This window comes from Peromyscus eremicus, chromosome 10 (assembly GCF_949786415.1).
Source record: "Peromyscus eremicus chromosome 10, PerEre_H2_v1, whole genome shotgun sequence".
In the NCBI taxonomy this organism is placed as follows: Eukaryota; Metazoa; Chordata; class Mammalia; order Rodentia; family Cricetidae; genus Peromyscus; species Peromyscus eremicus.
The window spans coordinates 28,870,592-28,882,805 of NC_081426.1; the positions used below are offsets into that span (position 1 = coordinate 28,870,592).

At 45.5% G+C, this 12,214-nt stretch overlaps 1 protein-coding gene across 8 annotated transcripts in view; it reads left to right on the top strand.

The window, feature by feature from the left end:
- The first annotated feature begins 1,035 nt into the window (after positions 1-1,035).
- Add1 (adducin 1) overlaps positions 1,036-12,214 on the top strand; it is a 56,436-nt gene continuing 45,257 nt past the window's right edge. For all 8 annotated transcript variants that reach the window (XM_059275719.1, XM_059275721.1, XM_059275722.1 and 5 more), the window contains exon 1: positions 1,036-1,136. The gene's annotated coding sequence lies outside the window, so the exon portion shown is untranslated. The remainder of the gene's footprint in view (positions 1,137-12,214) is intronic.

The window sequence follows — 12,214 nt, forward strand, 5'->3', positions numbered from 1 at the left end:
AGCATGGTCCACCCACCCACCCCTCTCTGCTTCAGCAAGCCTTCACTGACAGACATCGCTTATGGGTCAGACTTGTTTCTGGGCGCTGAGGGAACTGAAGTGATGCAAGAGAATTGAGGCTCTGTCAGAAAGTCATCTGAAAACATTCAACACGTAGGGGAAATGTTCCCAGAACAGGGGCTACTGACTGGAATCCCCAGACAACCTTCCTGACCCTTCTGGCGTCAAAGTCAGAGCTCCTGCTGTGAGGAGAGGCCTGGATACCACCCCGTTCTGCCACTTGCCAGGCTCTAGGCTTCCACCTTCAGTGGTATGAGGGAAACAAGAAGCTGTGCCCCTTTGTTTCCTTTGGATCTTTAGGACTGTGATGGGACGACAGGAGCGACAGTGCTGATCTGGTCCCTGAGGCTGGTTTCCAGGCCACTGCCAGACGGACTGGTTCTGCCAAGGCCTCGCCTAGCCCCATTCCCTGACTCTGAAGAGGCCTCAGTGTTTGATAATCCACTCATCCGGCGGGCCTTTCCTGTCAGTGGAGCCTTATCAAAGCCCACAGACGTTGCAGTCCTGACTCCACCCTGATTGACAGCTCAGTCCCCACGCAGCCTAAGGACCCTCTCTCTCGCAGCGCACTCAGACCAGGTCCATTCGCCGTGGGCGTGCACGAAGGCCCGGTCTGACAGTCTCAGTGGGAGAACCAGCGGGTAGGTGAGCAGGTGCAGCAGGCCGCCGGCCCGTCGCCTGCGGCGGCCCAGGCAACCGCTAACCCCACGGTGACGCGGCCTTCACCCTGAGGCCACAGACACCAAGCCTCTCTCCACCTCCCCGGACCCGCCCTTCCCCGGCTCAACCCCTTGCTCAAGATTGACCAATAACAGCGAGCAATGCTGGACGGCGGCGGGGCGTTCGGGCCAATGGCGCCGCGCGTTGTTTGACTGCAGCGCAGCAGGCCGCACCCAGCTGGGCGGCGGGGGCGAGCCGAAGGCTGAGGGCTGAGGGCGGGAGAGGCCGAGGGCTGCGGCAGGCAGGCGGCGGGGGTGCGCAGCGGCCAGGGGGCGGAGCCCAGCGCGAGCCGCAGGCGAGGCGCGGGCCGCACTCGGACCCGGGAAGCTGCGCGCTGCCCCCGATTCTCCGCGGAGGTGAGGCCCGCGAGCGCGGCGAGGTCTCCGGGCCCGCGGTGGGCGTAGGGCCGGGGCGGCGGTGCTGGGCGGGCCGGGCATGGCAGGGCTGGGGGGGCCTCCGGGGCGCCTTGCCTGCGCTGAGGAGGGCGCGGCGAGGTCGCTGCGGCGCGGGGCGCCCGGGGTCTCTGCGCTCGCCGCCGAGTGCGGGGGCGAGGACAGTGCAGCGTCGCTTCCCAGGCTGGTCCCCGGCGGACGTGGGCTTCTGTGGAAGTGGCCGCTCGGCTCTGAGCTGACTGGTGGGCCTCCAGGGGTCCTCCCGTGTCAGCATTGTGCTAGTGGTGGCCCCGTGCGCTGCTCACTGCAGAGATTGTGGCAAGGCGCATCTGGGTCCCGTTTGTCGGCTCTTTTTAAAAATGACACCGTCTGTCCAAAGAGAAAAAGCCAGCCCTGTCCACGGATGATAGTAAAGAGGTGGTCGTGGAACTTCCTGGAGATGGGGCTTGCCTTTCCTCTTTGCTTTTTCGTTTAGACCTCTCCCTAAAACACTTTTCGTTTTTTTTTTTTGTAATTCAGTTCCTGGTTCAAGGTATTTCGTAGGGTGATTTGTGTTTGCTTTATGCACACCCATCTTGAAATAAATATTTCGGTTCACCTGAAACTGCTGTTGGTTTGACCATACGATTTTCGGCCTAAAATTGCTAATTCCCGAAGACCAGGAACAGAGCTAATAGCTGTATGCATTACTGCTCAGTTATTACAGAGAGATTTTTGCGTTTGTCAAAAGTGGATTGAAATCTTAATCCAAATAGGAACTAGAATGCTGACAGATCGGCTGTCTCCTTTGTAAAACGCGTGAAAACAAGCCTGGAGTTCCGAGTAGATTCAACAGGCTCTGGGAAGAGAAGGACATTTCAGATCGGGAGTGAATTTTATAAGGGTGGGATTCTAAAAATTGCAGCCAGTGTTGTGTAAATCACGTTTGAATTCTAGAATTTTGAAGCACTCCTTTATGGGTAAAGTTGTGTGGATGTGTCGTGGGTGGTTCCCCCACAAGACAGGCTGTTACTCTGTAGCCCAGCATGGTCTGGAACTGAAATTTTCGCCCTCTGCCCCCTTAGTTCTAGGATTACGGTGTGAATTGATGCCACACCCTGCTAGTCAAGTTGTTTTTTGAGGAAGTGAATGGTTTTGACATTCAAAGGGCTTCCCAGGTTTTAGATGTGGTTTACAGTGGTGCAGGTGGTGTGATTTGTTAGTTTACTAATGTGTGTAGGTTAGTGAGATTCAGTAAATGAAATGAATCAAAATTCTGAACAGTCTCCAAACATCTTCCTTTCTAAAATCTGTTTTATACAAACTATTAGATTTTCACTTAACTCCTGGTATTATCTGATACTGTTGTTTAGTTTTGTTGGCTTACCACACAAAAACCTGTACCTTTCATAGAATCATATTGAATCAGGAAATTAAATATGGAAATGCTTCAAAAGATATTGTGCTGGCTAGGTGTTAATGTCAACATGACATAGGCTAGAGTTAAATTGAGAAAAAGTCCCCACCAGATTGGCCAGTGGGCGGGCCAGTAGTGCCTCCTTCTCTTGGTTGAGGTTGATGTTGGAACTCACAGTGTGGGTGGAGCCACCACTGGGCAGGGGGTCTGGGTGCTGTAAGAAAGCAGTCTGAGCAAGCCCTTGGAACGACCCTGTAAGCCTGCCCCTCCACGGCCTCTGCAGCAATCAGCTCCAGGTTCCTGCCTTGAATTCCTGCCCTAATTCCCTGGATAATGGACTACAAGCTGAAATAAACCCTTTCCTCCCCACTTTGATTTGGTGTTTTATTATAGCACTAGGAACCCTAACTAAGACAGGTTCCCAGGTATTTTTACTATATGAGACTTAGTTTGTACTGATGGCCCTTTTTCCTTCCTCTGCCATGGTGTACTCTTACATAGCCACACATTCATGTTTGAGAGAGTAGCATTAAACAAGTCGTTATTTACTCATTCAGTTTCAACAGTTAATAGCTGGATATCTACAAAATGTGTTACTCTACTTTTAATATACATTGTGTACTTGTAAACATCTAGAAAGACTAGGAATTCCAAGTAAGGACTTAAGTTTGCCCTGTGTATGCACATTAATGTTGAGTAAACTACATACACAGAAGTGATTATATCAGAAACTGCCTTTTTTTTTTGAGACCAGGTCTCTCTCTCTCTCTCTCTCTCTCTCTCTCTCTCTCTCTCTCTCCCTCCCTCCCTTCCTCCCTCCCTCCCTCCCTCCCTCTCCCTCTCTCCCTCTTTTTTTTCTCTTCGAGACAGGGTTTCTCTGTGTAGTTTTGCACCTTTCCTGGAACTTGCTTTGTAGATCAGGCTGGCCTCGAACTCACAGAGATCCGCCTGCCTCTGCCTCCTGAGTTCTGTTCTGCTGATGCCTTTTATTATTTTATTTTATGTTTTGGTGATAGTTTAATGTAGCCCAAGGTGGCCTTGAATTTTCGATGAGAGAAGGCTAGCCTTAAACTTTTCAAAATTAATTTAAATTTTTTATTTTATGAATGTTTTACCTGTATGTGTGTCTGTGAACCACTTGCATTCCTGGTACCATTGGAAGCCAGAAAGGTTGTCAGATCCTTTGAAACTGGAGTTGCAGAAGGTTGAGAGCTGGCATGTGGGTATTGGGACTTGAACTAAGATTTTTTCTGGAAAAGTAGTACTTGTGTTCAAACCACTGAGCCGTATCCAACCCCAGGAAATCAAAGTACTTGGAGTTTTTCTTAGAAATTAACAAGTGCTCTTAATTGCTGAGCAATTTTTTTTTTCTAGCCCCAACCTTTAAGTGATGATCCTGTTTGCTGCCTGTGCCCCTGGGAGTGCTGGGATTACAGTGGTGTGTGTGTGTGTGTGTGTGTGTGTGTGTGTGTGTGTGTGTGTGTGACCAAGTACGCTACCACCTGAGTTACAGTCGTGCCTTGAAATTGTTTAATAATAGCATCTAATTGTCATATGATTTTAAATGTTAAAAATTTCAGTATTGGGACTGTGAAATGCTGTTTTAATGAAAAATAGGAGCTTTGCATCCCTAATTAAAAATCTGAAATCTCAAGTGCTCCAAAGTCTAAAACAACATGGATTTTGGGGTTTCTAGGCTTATTTATTTTATGTATATAAATGTTTTGCTTGTATGTATGTAGCACATATGTTTAGTGCTGGAACATACCAGAAGATGGTGTCAGATCTCCTGGAACTGGAGTTGCAGGTGGTTGTGAGCAGACATGTGGGTGCTGGGAACTGAACCTCAGTTTTCTGTAAGAGCCCAGTTCTTTTAACCACTGAACAACTCTCTATCCTCGGGTTTTGGAGTTTCATTGTGACCCTGATCAGGTGGGTGGTCACAAATGCAGGCCTGTAACACATAGTTTACTAAACATCTCCAAAGCAAAAAGACCATTTCAGCCCCTTTAGCTGTGATACATAAACTTTGTTTCATGCACAAAATTATTTAAAATACTGTGTAGGGCTGGATGGTTAATTCACTAGGAGAGTACTGGTGTAGCATGTATGAAATCCTGGGTTTGATCCCTAGCACTGAAAAGAAAAAAAAAAATGTACACAGCTACATACACCTGTGTTTATAAGGTGTGTTGTTTAGACTGTGGTTCTGCTTCTGACATATAACACATGGGCAAATATTCCAACCTGAAATCAATTTTTTGATCCTATGCATCTTAGAACACTTAGACTGTGTTTAGAAACTACAATTTGGGCATTTGGGTTGCTCCTTGCTGTACCAGTTTAATCATTGTTTGAGCTAAAACTCACTAAGGCCAAAAAACAAGCCACCAGGGCTGGAATTGTACCTTAGCTGCTAGAGTGGTTGTGTAGCATGCATAAAAAAATGGTTCACTTTTTGGCATTGTATAAACTGGGTGTGGTGGCACACATTTGTAATCCAAACACCTGGGAGGTGAAGGCAAGAAGATCAGGTCATCCTTAGTTTGAGTTTGAGGCCAGCCTCATCTTTTTCTCAACAAAAATGAAACAAACCAACAGCACATTAATAACTAAATCTTACATAAGATATGGTTACTTAACATACATAAATATTCCAATGTCTTTTTAGTTTGGTTAGAAACATTTTGTTAAAATAAGAATTTAGCGTGATTTTTAACTTTAACAGAACTGTTTGATAGTGTTTGTTCTGACCTTCTGCAGTTAGGAAATATGGAAAGAGTAAAAGGAAACAGGTTTAGTTCAGTTTGCCTTTGAACTTTATTTTTTTTCAGAAGTACGATTTAGAGCAGTTGGTATGAGTGACCTGGAATGTATTGATAACTTGCTCCCCTCAGGTCTGAAGGAAAAAACAACATTGTTACTGATAGTTGTTGGGTTAACAGTGTTGGGCATGTTCAGATCTGGCTTCCTAGGAATCTGTGCTACTTAGGGGTAGGGGGAAACTACATCTTAAATGTAGGACTGGAGTCTGTAGGCCCGTCATCTTGGGTCTTTAAAAATGATACTGGGGCTGGAGAGGTGTCTTAGTGGTTAAGAAAAGCACTTACTGCTCTTCAGAGGATCTAGCATCAGGTCCCATTACCTGCATGGTGGCTCAAAACCATCTAACTCCTGTTCCAGAGGATCCAGAGCCCTCTTTTGAACCTCCACAGGCACCAGGCATACATGTGATACACATACATACATGCAAGCAAAACATTTTCATAAAATCAATAAATCTAAAAAAAATGAAGATACTAAGATGGGGTTCTAGGAGCTGGAGAGATGATTCAGCAGTTAAAGAGCACTTGTTGCTTTTATAGAGGACCCGTTGGGTTCCAGGCATCTGCACTGGGTGTCTAATGCAGGTTTCTACTGCCATGATAAAACACCGTGAGCAACTTGGAGAAGAAAGGGTTTATTTTGCTTACACCTCCACTTGACAGTCCATCAAAAGAAGGCAGGGCAGGAACTCCAGCAGGTCAGAGGTAAGAACTGGTGCAGAGTGCTCCATATCAATCGTATCCATCAAGAAAATGCACTAGGGCTGGTCTGGTGGGGACATTTTCTCAATTGAGGTGTCTTCTTCCCAAATGACTATCTGGTGTCAAAATGACGTAAAACTAGCCAGGACAAGGGATGAATCCTATTAAATCCAGTTCCAGGAGTTACTACACTGTTTTTGTTTTTTGTCTCATTAGGCACTTGCACACACACACACACACACACACACACACACACTCATAAATAAGAAACCTTAAGCCAGGTGTAGCACATGTGTTTATCTTGGCACTTGGGAGGCAGAGGCAAGCAGATCTCTTGAAGCCAGCCATGTCTCCACAGTAAGTTAGAGGCTAGCCAGTGCTACATAGTCAGACTATCTAAAAAACAAAAGTCATCTTTAAAGAAATAACCGGCTGGGCAGTGATGGCATAGGTCTTGGATCCCAGCATTTGGGGGGCAGAGGCAGGCATATCTCTGTGAGTTTGAGGCCAGCCTACTCTACAGATCGAGTTCCAGGACAGTTAGGGCTACACAGAGAAACCCTGTCTGGAAAAACAGACAAACAAATGAAATTAACTGGAGGGGACTGGAGAGATCGCTCAGCGGTGCACTGGCTGCTCTTCCAGTGGACCCAAGTTCTCTTCCCAGAACCTTCATGGCAGCTCACACCTGTCTATAACTCTAGTTCCAGGGGATTCAACTCTCTCACACAGACATACATGCAGGCAAAACACCACATAAGAAAAATAAATTACCCCCCAAAAGACAAGGAACTGGTGGTGATGGCATACACCTTTAATCCCAGCACTAGGGAGGCAGACGCAAGTGGACTTCTTGAGTTTGAGGCCACTTTGGTTTACAGAGTGAGTTTCAGGGCTACACAGATAAACCCTATCTCAAAAAACAAAAAGAAAGACAGACAGACAGACAGACAGACAACATATAGGTAAACTGGGATTATAACACACAGGTGGTCTGACTCCGGGGCCTAAACTGTAGACATGAATCCAACACATTTTAAAATTAGCATTGGGATGGTAATGGAATTTAAAAAATTTTTTAAATGACTTTAAAAACAATTTTTTTATATACTATTATTTTGATATTATTCTTTCCCCTTGCCCAATAGTAACGGAATTTTGACAGAATCCCAAGCCAGGTTTTCTGTACCAACGACAAAACACCACAGATTTTGGAAATAATAAACAAGCTAGGGTGCAATAGAGTTCACTTAAATTTGTCCATTTACAGATGGATGGTTTATCTCTAGTTGCCTCACCCATTGTTTTCCAAACCACACCCTTTGAAGGCTGTTCATTTAGGGGTTGAGTTGAAGTGAGAATCTTGTGAAATCTTGGTGCTACATGTGTTGCTTCAGACAGAATACGGTAGTTTACCTTAAAATACAAAAAAGGAGAAATAACATGAATATACAATAGAATGTTGTTTCTAAGGGCTAGGCATGTAGCTCAGTGGTAGGGTCATTACCCAGTGTGTGGAAAAGCCTTGGGTTCAGTCCCCTGCACTGTGTCCCCACAAACAACAGCCGTAACAACTTAAAATATTTTGAAGAGAGTTTCCTATAGTCTAGGCTGACCTCAGATTTGCAGTATAGCCAAGGATGACCTTGAACTTCTGATCTTCCTGCCTTCACCTTCAGAGTGCTGGGCTTACAGTTGTGTGCTACCACACCTGGTTGTAAGAATGGCTTTTGGCGCTGGGAACTTAACCCAAGAGCTCTACCACTGAACTAAATCCCTAATCCCCCAAATGAAGTTTTTATCTTGATGCTTCTATGTTCTGATCAGTGCTAGAATAATGAAAACATTTACCACTTATAGGTTATGCATTGTATATACACCAGACACTGCTAGATATTTTATACATACTATTTATTATTATTGTTGTTGTTATTACTACTTTTTCATTTTAAATAAGAGATTTATTTTGGCTCATAGTTCTGGTTCAGGCTTGAGAAATCATATCTGGTGATGGTCTTTTTGCTGGCAGAGTCCCAAGACAGGGCAGGGCAGAGGCAATTTGAAGTGGGAGACACCCTAGAAGTGTGTCTTGAGAGCAGATGGTATCAGTGTGGGGTTTCTCAGCAGGAAGCCAGCTATCCCTCCAAGCAGCTAACTTGCAAGGGAATGTTCCATGACTGCGCTAAAGACCAGGCCTGGATGTGGACCCAAGGCTATATTTTTTGACAAGTGCCTGGGAATGCTGTTGCTGTTGAAGGAGTAAAGTTCAACAGTTTTGGTCCAAGGTCAAGAAGCCACATCTGGTGATGGTCTTCTTCTTGATATAGTCCCAATACAGAGTCAGGTATCATCTGAGGAAAGAGAAGAAAGCCTCTGTGTGTTCCTGCCTGTTTTTGGAACATGGTTTCAGTTTGTAGCCCAGGCCGTCCTTGAACTCCCAATCCTCTTTCTTCCCTGTGCTGGCATTGTGGGCATAAGCCACCATGTCCAGCTTCACTTGCTATTTCTAAAAGGCTCAGCGGTTCTGGAATGCTGCTAAGTTTATTGCAAATGAAACTGGGCACAAAAAATGATAGGCTTTCCTGATGATGAAGCAGTTAAGGCACACTGCTGGTAGTGGAAGGTCAGGATGTGCTTCATGCAGCCCTGGAGGGGAGAGAAGAAACTGACCCACCTCTATGGGAAGGAGGGATCATTGGATCATTTAAATAACTAATGTACACATTCATCAGAGTCTGAGGATTAAAGGGGAAGGTTTGAAATGAGAGACACTGGGGGAAAGCAGATGAAATATTTAATAATGCTTTAAACCTTTGACAGCATTTTCTTTAATGTGTGCCTATGAAGAAGTGGTATTTTTTTATTTCTTTATTTTGACACAGAGTCTCACTGTGTAGTTCACGTGGGCTTGAAGCTCACAAGGTTGCCCAGTTGCCTAACCATTCCTCTGCTTCAGCTTCCTCGGTGATGGGATTACATGTGTGCAAAACCCTGCCCGGCAATGTCTTTCTTTTACAAATATTTATTATTATTTATGTGGGGGGCTGTGCTTGTGGGGGTTCAGAGGACATCCTCGTGGAGTAGGTTCTCTCCTCCTGTCCTTACAAGGGTTCTGGGGATCAACTCAGGTCACCAGGCCTTCACGGCAGGCGCTTTACCTCTTGAGCCTTCTGCTGGTCTAGTAACTTTCCTTTGAAAAGTAGAGGTCACTATGGAAAAAATGTACAAGAGTGGGTCTACTCTGGAAGCTGAGGCAGGAGGATCAAAAATTCAAAACCTGCCTGTGGCAAGTTGGTGAGAACCTGTTTCAGAAAAAGTACAAGAAGAATTGTAGATAAGGCTGAGGGAGGCCAGGGTTTAATCTCCAGTCTGACAAAGGCAAAGAAGAGTTTGCTGATGTGACTAAGTAAAATGTTAAACTATTTGCTTTTTGAAAACAGTGAAATTACAGATGATAATCTAGGGCAGTGGCTGTATTTAGTGCCCTCTCTACCCCAAGACAGGGTTTCTCTGTGTAGACCTGACTGTCCTGGAACTTTTCTCTGTAGATTGGCCTTGGCCTGAAACTCAGAGATGCATCTGCTTTTGTAAGTGCCACCACCACCATCCCCCAAACCCACCCACCCCCCCTTTCTTAAAATTTTGTTTAAGACAGGGTTTTACTATGTAACTTTGGCTAGCCTGGAGCTTGCAGGCTGGGCTGGAACTCATAGAGATGCACCTGGCTTGGCCTCATGGGTGCTGAGATTAAAGGCATGTGCCACCACACCTTGCCCTCTTTGATTTTAAAAATTTATTCTTAGACAGTTTCATACAAATAAACAATACACTCCTTCAAGAAACCCCAGCTCCTTCCTCCCACTCTCCCAGGAACCCCCAGCATGCCCCCCCTTTTTGTGAATAACCTTTGGAGTCTGATTCCTACTGCTGGTTGGAATGTTGACTGACCTTGTTGACTTTTATCTCATGGAGGTATCACAGCTGCAGTGCGTTCTGTGTGCAGTGGCCATACATGTCCCAGTGACAGCATTTCACAGTGCTCTCCTTATCCTGCTGGATATTACATTCTTCCTGCCCTTCTGCAGTGTTCCCTGAGCCTTGATGTGGAGTGGATGTCTCTCTTAGGACTGAGCACTCACTCAGTAGACACTTACTTTTAGCACTTGGACCAGCAATGAATCTCTGTATTAACTGCTGACCACTGCAGAGAAAAGCCCTGGCCAAGGTAGAAGGCAGCATTAAATAAATGTATGTATACACATAAATATTTAGAAAGCAGTTTGACAGCATGTATAGCAGAACAACAGTTCCTCCCTAGAACCTGTGACCTCTCAACCCTGGGCTTTTGAACCATTTTACAGTACCAGGTATGAATTTCTTCTTGTGGATCAGGCCTCAAATCTAAAACAAAAGCAGTTGAATAACCTTCACGCCGCAATTGTACCAGTGGGCATATCTTACCTGGTGGTTGGTATTGTAGCGTGCAGGGCTGGTGAAGGGATGCCACTGATGTCTTCTCCAGCAGTCTGCATAGTATCTTCTGGCACTGTGAAAGGTAGTCAGCAGGGAAGAAGGGTTCAGGTCCTTTCCAGCTTGATTTCTTTGTATCTTGTACCCAAAGTGTGTCTTCAGCAATAGGGTCTTACCATCTAGTTCTGTTGGGCAACAGACAGAGCAATGGCAGTAGGCCGTGTTGTTTTCAGAGGTCTGGGGCCTCCCTGACAGAGTTCATAAGGAGGTATCCCGGGCCTGATTCTCTTTCGTGATAGGGTCTCACAGTGTGGCCTGGCCTGGTTTGGAACTTGATTTGCTGTCCTTGAATTTAAAGAGATCTGCTTGCCTCTGCCTTCTGATTGTTAGAGTTAAAAGTGTGCACCACCACACCTGATTCCATTCTCTCTCTCTGCCGTGTGTGTGTGTGTGTGTGTGTGTGTGTGTGTGTGTGTGTGTATGTGGCGTTACTGGGGATTGAACCCAGGGCCTTATCTAATTATTTTCAAATTTATGGGAATAAATACATCAAGATTGCAAAAAATAAAAAAAAGAAATGAATGAAAGATTGAACCTAGGGACTTGTGATAACTTTACAAAAAATTATAGAGATAAATACATACAGATGCATAAAGGTTTGGTCTTCCCTCTTCGCAGATACACCCAGAAGTGTGCGTTATAGTTGATTCTAATCCAGTCAGGTTGGTAAGGAAGTTGAGCTGTCAACCCTGACAGTCTACCAAGCAGGAGAACTTGGACTACACTGCTGCTTCCTTCTGCATGTGTACTCCAAAAGAAAGTGGCTTTGACTGAACCCCAGCTCACTTTCTGCTGTGGGACTTCCCTTTCCTGTAACAGATGTTTCCAGTATCGGGATTGCCCTTTTGCTTTTTCATTTTTTCTTTTTTGTTTTGCTCTTTGAGACAGGGTTTTTCTGTGTAGTCCTAGCTGTCCTGGAACTCACTCTATAGACCAGACTGGCCTCGAACTTAGAGGTCCACCTGCCTTTGCCTCCCAAATGCTGGGATTAAAGGTATGCGCCACCATGCCTGGCAAGATAGGCATTTTTATCATCCCCCATTTTCTTTGGAAAAACTGAGGTGCACATAGTGACCTTGCCCAAGAGGTGTGTCTCATATGTATCAGCCAAGAACTTTTTGTTTTGTCTTTTGATACAGAGTCTCGCCTTGTAATCCAGGCCTGCTTGGAATTCTGTCTGCAGTCCAGTTTGGCCTTAAACTTAATTAGTCCTGTGTCAGCCTCCTAAATGATGTGTGTCACTGTCCTAAGAGTTGAACCTTGGTGACACCTAGATTTACCATTTCTACCTCGTACATTCCAGCAGTTAAAGGACTTGATGAGTGTCTGCTTACACACTACTGGCTACCACAGAATGTCAGATTACAGGTGGAGAATAGTCGTTGGGACCAACTGGCAATAACCCAGCAGATGACTGTAGAAGTTACAGAGAGAAGAGGGTGACAAAAGTGTGGAGTAGCTTAGTAAATGTCCTGGTTCTTGTCCCTGTTGTGTATCTGCCTGCTCCATGGCTGCAGTACAGTTGTGTGTGTGTGTGTGTGTGTGTGTGTGTGTGTGTGTGTGTGTGTGTGTGTGTGTGAGTGTATGAA